The following is a 12,887-nucleotide window of genomic DNA, read 5'->3' as shown; positions in this document are numbered from 1 at the left end:
GACCAGATCTCCATATCCATTAAACCATGGACTGACAGTGGCAGATTGAAATAGTGACAGCAGACCAAAGCCCCATGTCCATTAAACCATGGACTTAGATAATGACAGACTGAAATCCTGACAGCACACCAAAAGACCATGTCCATTAGATCATAGACTTCCAACACTAGCAGCCGATCAGACTTCACTTTTATTACCAGAACCTGGAAACAATTAACAAAAGAGCCCCTGACACTATTGGAACCCCATTTTCATTACAAATATGGGCTCCAGACTGTGTAAGGAAGCCAGCAGCGACCTGCCATTAACAGCAAATTCCCATGCACTGTCAGCAGACTAGAATCCCACGGCCATTGAAAGATTAAAATTTAGGGCTGGATTTAGAGTTTGGAACCCGGATTACTCCCTCACAAAGGTGACGGACAGCCTGTCCGCCTTGTTATAAGTGCAACCCTTTTTATGATACATGGGATTCTGCAATTCCTTGTTAAAAAAAAGTGTCTGTAATTTCTCTATAATAGGTGACTTCTGATGCACCCAATCGTCTATTATAAAGAAATGACATAGCTGATCAACTGTAATAACTTATTGCAGTTGAGTTCTGACCTCGCATATGCCTGCCGCCCAGTGCTTAATATGTAAGATAATGAGCTCCAGTACCCAAAACTCTGCTCAGAAGCCCGTGGCATACAAAGACTGCTACTCTTGAATGCACCTCATGCCCCTTTAATCCACTACTACAGACTCCCTGCCCTCCCTTAATCTCATTCTTGCAGGTCCCTGTTTTCCCCCGTTATTACCTTTTTCTGTCTTTCTCTGTCTGCTATGTTTGTTTTTCCATATCTTGCTCTAAAGAAACGCCTCAGATCTCCACAAATGAGTGCCGGTGGCCACCACGGCAATGACAGGCTCAAACTAACCCCTGCTGCTGCCTACAGCCACGGGGAAAGGCTGGTCAGTTCATGGAGCATAATTAAAGTGTCAGTTTATAGAAAAAAAATTCACCTGGGTACTGAAACATCTACTGTTCTTTAACATAGACGGAAAGTAAGCACCAAACTGCGCAACACACCAGGTATGGGAACACATGGAGAGAAATATTGCCTATCAGAGGGAAATGGTATTGTGTTTTTATGTAAAATTGGGGCCATTGGAGGTCATATCACTGAAAATACAAGATTTGAAAAAAATATTATTGTCTTTGGGTTCTTGTGGAAGACAAGTTTATATGGCCTGGAATCTAGGGAATGCTAAAGTGATTTTAGTATTTTACTGACTCCTGCTGGTCGTTTTCTATCAAGAAAGTTAAATAGAGACAATTGCCCGAATAAAAAAACACAGTCCTTAAGCAGGAAGCAATTATGGTGTTTTACTGGCCTCTACTGGTCATTTTCTATAAAGACTGGTCAGTTCATAGAGCATAAGTAAAGTGTCAGTTTATAGAACAAAAATCAACCCAGCTTTTCTTTCTTCTGCTCTGTTTCTCTAGCTGTACAGTAACAAGCAGAAAGGAGCTTTTTTTTACACCAACATGGCTATTTTGCGCACTTCTTAGGAAATTATAGAAAAGTTTTAATCATTCTGCATGTCTCAACACATTCTTAGTGCCTTAAAAAAAACACTGATTAGCACTACAATCGGTCTCGCCTTTTGGACCTTCTATGTATTTAGTTATGCAGCACATTAGCCTGGGTGCTGAAACATCCACTGTTATTTAACATGGAGAGAAAGTAAGAACCAAACTGTGGAACACGGCAGGTATGGGAACACATGGAGAAAAATATTGCCTATCAGCGGGAAATGGTATTCTCCAAAGCCGTTGATGGTCATATCACTGAAAATACAAGATTTGAAAAAAATATTATTGTCTAAGGGTACTTGTGGAAGACAAGTTTCTTTGGCCTAGAATCTAGGGAATGCTAAAGTTATTCTAATATTTAACTGACCCCAGCTGGTCGTTTTCTATCAAGAAAGTTAAATAGAGTCAATTGCGAGAATAAAAAAACAAAAGGCCAGATGTAGGTAATCCGATTTTACCGATTCTAAATACCGAATTTTACCTAATCGGTATTTTAGAATCGGTAAATGGTATGTAGAAAAAAAAAATCTGTAAAAAATAACGAATCGATAAAATTCGGAATCGGACATTCGGAAATTACCGAATCGGTATTTACCGAATCGGTATTTACCGAATCGGTATTCCCCATTCATTCCTATGGGCCTTTTGGCCCATAGGAATTAATGGGAAATACCGATTTGGTAAATACGGATTCGGTAAATACCAAATTGGTAATTTCCGAATCGGAAAGCAAACAAAAGTGAAACATAAGTAGGCAGCCAATCAGGTGCTACCACCCTCTCCCTCCCTACCAGGAAGTGGCTACACAGGAAGCTGCAACTAATTAGAAGCTTCTGGAAAGGCAGTTGGAGCTGAGCTGAGTCCCTGAGCAGCAGAAAACGTTTTGAGCACTTGTAAAACTGCAAAATGGCAAGCAGGCAAAGAAAAAGAGCAGACAGAGAGGAGGAGGAAACTCAAATTCAGCAGCATAGAGCTGCAGGTCCTTGTTGATGAGGTGGTGAAGGTGCACCAAAAACTGTTTGGCAGGCAGTCCCTCACTATGACAGAATCTGCCAAAAGGAAACTCTGGCTGGACATACTGGACACAGTTAATGCAGTTGGGGTGACTACCAGAGACGCAGAGGACCTGAAAAAGCGATTCTACGACCTCAGGAGACAAACTAAGAAAAAATTGGCTGAACACCACAAGCAGGCAACAAAAACTGGCGAAGGCAAGAACCCAGCACCCCCCCCCCCCCTTACTGACCTGGAGGAGATGGTGGCCTCAACCATTGAACTAGACAGCGTCTGCGGACTGGGAGAAGTAGACAGCTCTGCCAGAACTGCAAGCAGAAAAAGTAAGACACATGCACAGCATTCCCCCCATACCATCATCCTTACCTGTACCCTTTGTGGCCAAGTGAACCCCAGTCCAGTACTGCTAGCACTATACAGGAGCAATGAATCATGGTACATTTAGTCAGGAAATGTAAGAACATGTCAGACAGCACAGCAACCACCAAGTTGGGGAAATGATTGCACAGAGAATAAAGCTAAAGTGTGAAATATTTAATTGTAGTGACTGTGAGACAGTAGCGCTTAGCTAATGTACGCTCATATGTCCACAGGTGAAACGTCTCGCAGGCATTCGCAGGAGACTGAAGACACACAACCAGAGAGGGAGGAGAGTCAGGAGCCAGGTCCAACTGCCCAGAACGTACCACAGGACACAGGTGCACCAAGTAGCCATCCACCTGCACAAGACTCAGAAATGGCTCCAGAGTTGCAGGCGTCCCCTCTAAGATCTCAATCCCCTCTGTTGCTGTCATCCCCAGAAATGCCAGCATCACAGCATGACACAACACCTGCAGCACAACCAAGCAGGAGGCATGTTGTGGCCCCACTTCTAGAAATGGAGTCAGCAGCAGCTGATATGGCGGGGGGGAAGAAACGCACAACTTGCCTGTGGATGATAGCCCTGGCACACTGCACTCCAGTGCAGAGGTGGGCAATACTGGTGGAAGATGCCGCAGAGTCCTAGAAAGGCGTGCAGATGCACCTGTGGAGGGTCAAAGTGTGTTCCGTGGCCTGGAGGGGTCCATGGTGAGAATCCAGAGGATGCAGGGAAGAGCCATTCAGTCATGCCAACGCCAAATGAGGTCCCTGAACAATAATATAGGAGACATAGAAAAGGGCATCAGGGAGCTTGTAGAAGTGAACAAAGAGATGGCAGCAGGGATGCACGAAATGAGCCAATCGGTGCAGTTGCTATGCACCAAACTAGACACTAATTTTGAGTCAAGGCGCAAGGAAAGGCAGCGTTCTCATGGCCAAAATAAAGCAGCCAACCGCCTGGCCACTGCCACATCCCTGCTATGCAGGAGAAGCAGTAACATGCAGGAGGCGATGACCCAAAACAGCAATGAGGTCACTAGGGGCATGGGCAGGATGACCAATGCTCTTGAGGCGCTGTTAAATGCCCAAACTGCACAAACAGCTGCTCTGGATGTGCATGTGAGTGAGGAGAGCGCAAGCAGGAGCAGCATGGCGCCACGCTGAGGCAACAGGCCAGCAAGAAAGTGAGCACAGTGAGCACCATACAAGTGGCCCTGGGAAGCGAGGACGAAAATTACTATGACAGTTCATGGTGAAGTGAACCAGGAATGACATCATTTAAGTTAAAAATTGTTTGTTGCACATTTGTGCTTTAGAAACCTATGTCATGACACAATTAAACTACAATGGGTGCATACTCCACCTGTCTGTGTCTCTTTACTTACTTAAAAGTAGTTGCATGTGATCTCTTCCCGTCTGTGTCTGCCATCAGTTGGTGTTGCGACTCCAGATGTGTGTGGTTCAGGCAGTGCTTGCTCGTCATCATGGTCCTCATAATCAGAGATATCCACTTCGGTGCCCTTCTTAACCGCAAGGTTGTGCAGCATTGCACAGGCTGCAATCATCTTGCAGCAGGTGATCGGTGTGTACTGGCGGGCCCCTCCACTCTTATGTAGGCAGCGAAACCTGCTCTTCCACATACCAAAGGTGCGCTCCACAATGTTTCGAGTTGTTTTGTGGCCCTGTTGTATCTCCTCTGGCTTGGTGTTGTAGGGTTGAGGTAGGGTGTGAGGATGAAGGACCGGAGGGCATATGACACTGTCCCATAATTGCAAGAAGAAAAAACATTACTCACATGCACACACACATACATCTGCTATACGTATCAAGGGAGTTTCACACGGTGTGTTACCTAGCAAGTATCCTTTGCCAAATTCCCCCGCTGTCAGGCGTGCGTAGATCCCACTGTTTTGGAAGATGTAAGAGTCATGGGTACTCCCGGGAAATTTAACTACTATGTCAGGGATCATGTACTTGGAATCACAGATCACCTGTACATTTATGGTGTGGGTGGACTTCCTGTTCCGATAAATGTACTCTGTGGCAGCAGGTGGGCATAATGGTATGTGGGTACCATCAATACAGCCAATGATGTTTGGGAAATGCGCCATCTGATAAAAGTCTGTCTTTGTCCTGAGCAGTTCTGCGTGCGTTGCAGGGAAGCTGATGTAGTAATGCAGTCTCTGGAACATGGCGTCAAGGAATTTTTTGAAGAAACGGGACAGACAGCTCTGGGACACCCCACCTACTGCAGCAACCACACTCTGGTAACTCCCAGATGCAAGCAGGTGTAGGCTGCACAGCACCTGCACATGGGGTGGGATGGCGTGCGCCCTTGGGGTTGGATGGTCCAACAGTGGGTGGAGGTCCCTGATAAGGTCCAGGATAGTTTGGGGGGCCAGCCTGTACCTTTGTAGGATCTCAGGCTCAGTTAGCTGGAATATAGTGATCCTCTGCCTGTACACCTGCTCCTCCCTCCTCCAGACCCTCTCTCCTTCTGCCTGTAGCCGTAGCCGCCTCGCAATGACATAGAATGCCGCCATTCTGGTGAAACTGGTGCATTTTGGGGCCTTTTTTACAGCCTGCACCTGGGTACCACCTGATTTCAATCCATGATAAATACCGACTCTTAAATACCGAATTTCATGCAAATTCGGTATTTAAAAGGGTACCTACATCTCAAAATTCATATTTTCCATTTCTTAATTAACAAATCGGAAAATTTACCGATTCAGTAAATTTTCCGATTTGGTAAAGTTTACGATTCGGTAAATTTACCGATTTGGATGCTTTTGGGTCCCCTACATCCCAAATGCCCAATACCGGTCGGTAACGGACGAGATTCTGTAATTTCGTCCGTTTCCGACCGGTATTGGGCCACCTACATCTGGCCCAAAGTCCCTAAGAAGGAAGCAATTCTGGTATTTTACTGTTCTCAACTGGTCGTTTTCTATCAAGACAGTTAAATAGAGGCAGTTGAGCAGGCAGAAAGCAATTCTGGTATTTTATTGACCTCTACTGGTCATTTTCTATGACTACAGTTAAATAGAGGCAGTTGAACAGAAAAAATAGTCCCTAAGCAAAAGTGGAAGCAGACAGGTCCTGGGGATGATCTCCAGAGCCCACAAAGTACAAACAACAAATCTTCCAAACAGCGCAATTGCTGTCTAGGCTCGACCTAAAAAAAAGCTTGCCTGTATTAAACTGATTCTAATATCTTTTTGTAGCCTGTATCTGACAGCTTTATCGATGTGTTTCATTTTGCAGGAGAGATTCTATTTTTATTCTTTAAGTTTGCAAACATACTTTCTCTTTTGTGTGAAAGAGCTATGCACCAAGGATTTAAATGGCTCGTGGGAAAAGTGATGGTGTGACCATGCATTATAAGGAATAAAGTGCCCTCTGCCATACATAATAAGGATATTGCAAGTCAACTTGGCGTTCCATAACTCTATAAAGGAACTTAGCCTCGTCCTCGTTCTTCTGTATCGTTACGGAACTCCTCTGTGACATGCAATATCCTTATAATGAGCCGCAGGGGGTACTTTAGCCCATATATAAACTTAGTGTTTCCTATTAATTTATTTTCTCACTTTCTTTTCTTTTTTCCTTTTAATAAATTCAAATTGAAAGGAGAGAAGTGTGTTATATTCCTTCTTTTTGTATTCCACACGTCTTGGCATGCGTACTGAAAGTAAGGAATGGAATGTAGAGTGCCTACCCCAGCATGTTCTAGGTTTGAATTCTGTCAGCTGAAGGCGATTGAGGCACTGTGCTGAATAAACTATAACTAATACCTATGGGCTCCTGCTTGTGCCTAAAACTTGCTATCCACCTCGTCCTCCATCTCCAAGGTATTTATCCTTCTTTCCTCAGCCTACCAAATGTAATACAGGTGATATCCCTCATGAGAAGTGTGTAACCCTGGCCAGACACAGCACAAGGAAGTACCAACTGTCCTAAGAAAATGAGAGGGCGGTTTCCTAATGCTGTTGTATTTCCCCACACCTTCCTTACACTAACAAAAAAAATATCTGAGAGTGTCATAAAGACCTCTGTGCATGTTTATAAGCCATGCCCACTGAGGAAGAATGACCCCAGGCTGCAATGCACCACGCAATCTACTCTGATGTGAATATAGGAGACTGTTGTACCCCATGTGTGTGATAGCATCTTGTGTTTGAAGCTGTGAGCATTGGTGTAGCCAGTGTGGGCCTTAGAGCAAAAAAGGAAATGGACCCTCTGTCTTCCCTTTAAATTGTAAAATAAAGCACAAATGAGGATTGGTGGGCCACTCATGCTCTAGGCTAGGCCCGGTGTCACTGCACCTGCTGCACCAATGGAAGCTACACCCCTGGCTGTGAGTCTAGAAACAGCAAATCTCATATTTCAGACAGAAACAGTATTAGAATCCTCCCTGATCTCAATTATGATCACGCAACCAATGGCATTAGCCTACATCTCTTAAAATCAATCCTTCATCTGGGACCATACAGCCACAACCCCCTTGGCGCAGGATAACACTGAGACGAAATGTCAGAGTAACTTCTAAACATAAAAGATAACAACTATCTCAAAGTTTCCAGAACACATTCTTGAGAGCTGCCCAAGATATATGCAGCCACAATTTGAGTGTTTAATTGGTGCTAAACCCCGGTACTCATTTTTGGGGATCAGAACATATTTTTTACTTTTACCCGCTGCAGGAGAGGGAATTGTAGAAAAGGAAGATAGAAGAGGGCAAAGATAAGAAAACATTGACAAGGGAGAATACAGGGATGCCAAATTAGCTGCAGGAGTGAGATAAAGAAATACTAAGTGTAGGGTGGTGAAATAAAGAGGTAGCAGATGGGACCAGTTTAGGCAGCTTTGGCAATCAGCAGCCCAACACTTGGCAGAAGGGCTTTAACAAAACCCTGGGCACCAGTTTTTCACAAATTAAGCACTGGTTGGCTGTATGCTGACTGGTGTGCCGGTGAGTCTGATCACTATTCAAAGAGTTTCTGTGGGATGAATATGTTATGAGCATAGATATGCTTGAAGCAGGATACAGTCGCTCTCTTGGTAGGTGGGCTGGGTGGCAACGTTGACTTGCTACTGATATGCTACTTTGTGAGGTTTTCATTGATATAAATAAGCCGGTCCTGTTCGGTATCGAGTACCTGCACTTCTTTAATTTGAAAGGGAGAGTGCAAGCACTTCTTAGGAGTGCTGCTGTATGTTTTAACGGTAGAACAGTACCAGTGCTTCACAGTAACAAACAGGTACTTTAGGACATGAAGGTGCCTGCGCTTCTATATTTCCATTTCAGCCAATGGAGCATTGCAGAATGATACCTGGGCTAGGTGGGGTGGCAGGTAGCCGATTTTAGATGTGTACAAGCACGGCAAGGGATAGGGTGGATTTGTGTCAAGTAATGTCATTCAAGCAATATAGAAAGGCTTGTTATTTATTATCATCATTTCTGCCCTTTCTGATTATTGGGCCTGATTTAGGGTCTGGCACATGGGTATTCCATAGAAATGTGACGTATATCCTCCCTATTACAGGTGCCTTACATCCTATGCACTTACAATAAGGCAGGCGGAGTATCCGTCAAGTTTTTGACTGAATTCCCGTCCTCTGAACTCTAAATCAGACCTAATATCCAAACTCAAATTCAGAGTTACTTTTGCAAAAGCTCGGTTACAAAATATATCACCAATTTATGCAGATCAATGTATGGGCTGGAAAAATATAAAAGAAGTGTGGGCCTATATTTGACCAATATTTGACACAATCAGAATACAATCAATAAAAGAGGATAGACAACACACAACAAAACCATTAATTATTTTATATATTCAAAATCATTTACCGAAATGGTATTCACAATTTTCTTCTTATGTGGCTGTCATGAACACAGAAATAATAAACAACATGACTTGTGGAGAAAAGTGTCCATTGTATTTTTAGTGCTACAAGATCCCAGTCCGTTTCAGAAAGCACTGTGAATATGTAAGTCATTATTCTAAAGTTGTGTTACACACAGTATCAGAGACTGCTATAAAGTGTGCAGAAATAAGATAAAAATGTGCTTCCAAAATATAGATTATAGTAAAATCCAGATAGTACATAGCGCATAGTATTTTATAACTGCACTCCTCAAAATGAGTGCCCTTTACAGACACGCCATAGAAATCTGTGACCACCTCAACACTCACATGCCCGAAGTCGCCTTTCTCACACAGATCTGGACCAATGCCAGCCTCGCACCAGACATCGCAAACACCCTCCCCGACGGTTAGAAGATCCTGAGTAAAGACCCGCCAACCGCCCAGGAGGAGGCCTTGCTATCATCCACAAAAGCTCCCTCCGACTGACTACCACCAACTCGGATGACTTCTTGTCCCCCATGGAACACATCCACTTTCAGATCCAGCCCAATACCGGAATGACGCTCCATGCAACACTCACCTACAGACCTCCTGGACCCCGCACCACTTCACCAACGTCATCGCCAACTACTTCGCACCCCACATCTTTGCCTCCACAGATTACATACTACTGGGAGACCTACAATTCCACCTGGATAACCTCATCGATCCCAACACCACCACCCTCCTGGAGATCCTCACCAACATAGGACTAAAGCAACTCGTCTCCACCCCCACTCACTGCAGAACACATACTCGACCCTATCTTCGATGGAGGAAACAACATTCACTTCAGCCACACTACGGAACTACTCTGGACAGACCACCACTGCAGCCACCTCTCCTTTACAAAACCCACAAACACAAGCGCACACACCGCCTCTCATTGGAATAAAGTCCATGAAGAACACCTCACCACCACCTTCACCTGTACTCCACCCCCAACTACAACAGACACCAACACAGCAGCAAGCAACCTCCACCAATGGATCACGAACTGCGCCAACACCTTCGCCCCTTCAGAAAACCATGAGACGAAACAACCCGAAAGCCAACTGGTTCAGCATGGATCTCCTAGAATCTAAACGCTCCTGCTGACTACTGGAGAAGTTGTGGAGAAACTATAAAACCCCAGAAGCAGGCTCCGAGTACACAACGGCCATCACAGCACACCACCAACTCATCAAATCCACAAAGAAAAACTTCATCCACAACAGAATCCTCTCCAGCACCCACAACTCCATGGAACTCTTGGTCATCTTACAGGAATTCACCAAACCCAACAGCAAAACAACTGACGTCCCTCCCTCTCAGGACCTCTGTGACAAACTCAGCTCCTTCTTTCATCACAAGATCAAGGCGTAATACGACACCTTTGATGACCAAGACCACAGCACTGTCTCAACTCCCACCCCAACCCACCACCCAACAGACCCTTCTCTCCTGGACCCTTCTCACCACAGAAGACACCTTAAAGACAATGAAGAGCTTCCACTCCAGAGCACCTTCTGACCCCTGCCCACCGCACATCTTCCACAATGCTGCCACTGTTATGGCACACAAACTATGCCAAACAATCAACTGCTTCCTCAAGACCCCCACATTCCCCGACATCTGGAAGCGTGCCAAAATCGACCCTCTCCTAAAAAAGACCTCCGCAGACCTGATGAACCTTGAGAACTTCAGGCCCATCTCACTGCTTCCCTGTGCAGTCAAAGTCATTGAAAATGCAGTCAAAACCAAGCTAGCTCACTTCATAGAAACTATTGACATCCTGGATGCCTCACAATTGGGATTCCACAGCAACCACAGACACCGAGACTGCCCTCCTCACCACCACTGATGACATCCGCGCCCTCTCGACCAAGGCCACACAGCAGCCCTGATCCTCCTTGACCTATCAGCAGCCTTTAACACCTTCTACCACCGCACACTAGCCACCAGACTCCACGAGGCCATCATCCAAGGAAAAGCGTTAGAATGGATAGGATCCTTTCTCTCAGGCAGAACACAGAGAAGAAGACACCCACCCTTCCTCTCAGAACTGACAGAGATCAGATGCGGAGTCCCTCAAGGATCCTCCCTCAACCCCACGCTTTTCAAAGTCTACATGTCCCACATCGCAACCATTGTCAGAAACCATGTGCTCAGCCTTTTCTCCTACACCAATGACACCTAGATCATCCTCTCCCTCACCAGGGAACCTGAGACCACAAGGCGCAACTTCCAAGATGGGATGGAAGCTGTTGCGACCCGGATGAGCAACAGCTGCCTGAAGCTCAACTAGGAGAAACAGAAGTTTTCATCACCGGCTTCACCCCCTCCGCTTGTGACAACACCTAGTGGCCCCCCGCCCTTGGAAAACCACACACTCCCAACAGACCATCCACAGCAAGCACAAACAACACTGCAAAAGGGCCTTTTTTAGAGAAATGCAAGGACACTATCGAAGAACCCGGAGCTCCAAAAGTACTAGGAGACACAAAACCCATAGCCAAAGCCAAGAGGAGTCACAAAACATAGTGATTAATATATCCAGAACAAATTTATCCTCACTGCAAATATAGACAATACAGAAAGGAACGTCATTTGCTCCAACATATGGATCTAACGAATTGGAGACCCAAATTAGCACATTTAAATTTATGAGATCACTTCGACTAAAACACTTCTTCACAATCCAGAGAGGACAAAGATACCCTAATGGGATTGGCACCGAAAAGTACGTTTGTAGTTCCAGTGAGCCATAAAAGTTTGGACACCTTCAAAACATTGATACACATAGAAATACACAATTTGTATACAACAACAAAAAACATAGAAGTAACCTTACTATAAAAGAAAAGAACACCATTTTCTAAATAGCCAATAACAAGGACATCACCGTCTGCAAAGCGGACAAAGGAGGGGTATTAGTCATTTTGGATACCCAATACTATGACGAAAATGTGGAGGTACATGTTAATGACAAATCCTTATACATGGAATTGAATATGAACCCCACGAAAGAATATGGAAAAATATTGAAAAATATAATAGATTGTGCATTGAAATATGGTACCATCACAGAACGCGATCAAAAATTTTTGATCAAAGAGAACCCAAGTATACCGAATCTGCAAATGGTGCCTAAAATACAAAAGAATTTGAAATAATCACTATTTAGGCCCATTGTCAACACTAGGAACTCAATTCATGAACCCATAGGGAGATATATAGATCGACATTTACAATCAGGTGTTCAAAGTGTGATAACTTATCTCCAAGATACAACAGATTTTTTTGCGGAAGCTCGAAAACATCCAAATAAATGACCAACACAACCTTATTTTATGCATTGTGGATGTAAATTCACTATATACATCTATACCCCACGACTTGGGAATGCAAGCAATGGAATCATTCTTGGTTAACACTGATAAAGAAGTAAATCTACAGGTATTCCTCATGGAGCTCATGCAATTTACAGTGCACCACAGCTATTTTACTTGGAAAAACAGATTCTTTGCACAACTCTCCGGCGTAGTCATGGGCAATTGTGTAGCATACGCTAATCTGTTTATGCACCGTTTTGAATTAGACCATATCTTATCTAATACAACTTTGCAACATCATTTACTAACATATTATCGATACATCAATGATATTTTCCTCATTTGGAATGGAGAAGAACACAAATTATTATAAAATATCCAACAATTAAACTCAGTCGACGAAATATTTCAATTTACACTCACTGTTAGCAAAGATAAAATAGCATTCTTAGATGTGGAAATACAATTGATAGACAACAGGATAATCACTTCAGTATACACAAAGAAGACAGATCATAACGATTATCAACATTTCCAAAGCTTTTATCACACGAGCCTCAAAAGACATCTGCCATATTCACAGCTGTTGAGGATAAAATGGATTTCATCTACCAATGACATTTTCAAAGACAATAGTGAAAAAACCAAAGACAAATTCCTACAACAGGCATACCCTTTTCACATCATTAAGGAAGCACAAGATAG

This window comes from Lissotriton vulgaris, chromosome 9, assembly GCF_964263255.1.
Source record: "Lissotriton vulgaris chromosome 9, aLisVul1.2, whole genome shotgun sequence".
Taxonomy (NCBI): Eukaryota; Metazoa; Chordata; class Amphibia; order Caudata; family Salamandridae; genus Lissotriton; species Lissotriton vulgaris.
This window is presented reverse-complemented; position numbering follows the sequence as displayed.